The sequence below is a fragment of the Pteropus alecto genome, unplaced genomic scaffold (genome assembly GCF_000325575.1).
Source record: "Pteropus alecto unplaced genomic scaffold, ASM32557v1 scaffold179, whole genome shotgun sequence".
NCBI classification, from domain to species: Eukaryota; Metazoa; Chordata; class Mammalia; order Chiroptera; family Pteropodidae; genus Pteropus; species Pteropus alecto.
Window position 1 is genome coordinate 89,707 of NW_006442112.1, and position 2,191 is coordinate 91,897.

Sequence of the window (2,191 nt, forward strand, 5' to 3'; positions counted from 1 at the left end):
ACTATTCTGTATTAAATACCCATTGGTGCATGACCTGGTGTCATGGGAATTAAATGGTCAACCCAAAAGACAGAAACACAAAAGAACTACTGCCAATTATCTCCCAGAATGAGGAAATAAAGGTAGAAGTGAGAAGGAAGGAAAAAGAAGAATGGGAAGGAAGGAGGAGAGGAGAAAAGAGACCTGCAAGAGCAGATAACTCTGGTCAGGCCTGTGCCCCTGCCTCATAGTGGCTTTTTATTACTCAAAGTTAACCTCATTTTCACTTCAGGCATAAAAGTCACTCAGCACCCCAAATTCAACATACCTTGATCTAAATATTTCTTGGATGTTCAAGCTACATATCTGGGTCAGGGGACAAGTTTGTCTCATTATCTCTATTTTCTCAAGTATCTCAAATGAATATTATTTAGGAGAAAATAGAAAAAATTTAAATCGGGCTCTGAAATTTTATCTACAATATTGTTCAATTTTATGTACAGAGTATATAGGTATATGGATAGAAAAAGTGTCTGATGTATATATACTGTTTTAATTCTATGCTTCTCCCCTCAGCTGCCACAGTCCCTTACACAATTCTTTTTGAAACTCTCTCTACTCTCTCTGGAGATCACATCTACTCCCATGTCTTCAAACATCATTCATCCTCTGGTGACTCCCAAATCTTAATCGCAGCCTTATTTTCTCCTGTGAGCACCAGATCAATACATTCAAATGATAATATGGTGTCTCTATTTAGATGTCACACAGGTACCTCAAAATCAATTTTAAATGAATTAGCCTTCCCCTCCCAAATCTTTTTCTCCTATCTAGTAACAGAGCAAGAAAAATGTTAGTTCCTTTTTCCCTCACCTGATGTTTTAAATTGGTGTCAAATGAGTCCCCACGTGTGCATGATTCAGTAGGGTCACCATATCCAACAACTTTAAGTCAACCAGTCCCTGGGATTTTTGTCTACTATAGAGTACAATAGAGTAAGTATATGGAAGTCTATGGCTAAAACCAGATCATAACTGAGCAGTATTTTACCCTTTCCTGGCCTCATATATAAAGCAGGATAACATCTCCAAACTGACTAGGAATATGTTGTGCGGCTGATGAATTCATTTCTGAAGAACACTTTGAGTCCTTAGAAATTAAAAAAAAAGCCCTATTCCTTTGAGAAATTATTTTAAAAGTTGCCTTGCAAGAATGATAGCACTCTACACAGTAGCCACTTAAGAAATGCTAACCTTTATTATTATGATTTATTACACTGACACATGGCAGAATGTCCTCAGAAAACAAAGGTCAACCAAAATAACTATCAACCCTGCATTCTAGGGAATTAAGGGTGCTCACTTTTCTTAATTAACTGCTATGTGCCAGAACATTCTAAGTATTGTGCATGTACTCATTTAATCCTCACGACAAACCTCATCTTCATCACTCATCTATCATGTCAGAGAGGAAACTTTAACCCATCTCACTTTTAATCTAAATGTTTTCCATTCAGTAAATGCTTCAGTCCGTCACCTGCTTCATTCCCAAAACTTTCCTTTTTCAAATTTTTTTAAAAAAAATCAATATTCATTTTAGATAAATAAAGATACACTGATAAATAAAAAGTAAAAATGTAAAGATCACTCATCATCTTTCCACCCAAAGAAAATCACTGTTACTATTTGGTATCTGTAATTCAGAGTTTTTAGTATATACTTAAATGTGTTTTATTATTCTAAAAAAATAGAATCATATTATGAATATCATTATCTAACTTACCTTTCTCACTTAACAATGCATGATGAATATCTTTTCAACATATTTATCATACACTGTGTGAGCATTCTTTAATTTATTTAACCAATCCAGTGTGCTAGACACTTAACATTGTTTTCAACTTTTACTATTTTCAATAGTGTTGGGATAAACAGCCTTGTTCAGTCTTGGGCCAATTTTTAATTTTTTTTGATAAAGGGTTTACATATTTTAGGGTTTATGATATGTATTACCAAATGGCCCTCCACAAACCTTGTGCTAGTGTAAACTCATTCCTACCAACAGGGTTTGAAAGGATCCATTTTGCCACACTGCACAGTAGGTGAGAGAGAGACTTTACTATAAATTCTAATTATTCTTTCTAGTCAAAAATATTTAGTGGCTCTTGGTGTTCACTGGAATAATATTCAAACAGCTCTCCACAATCTCTCTT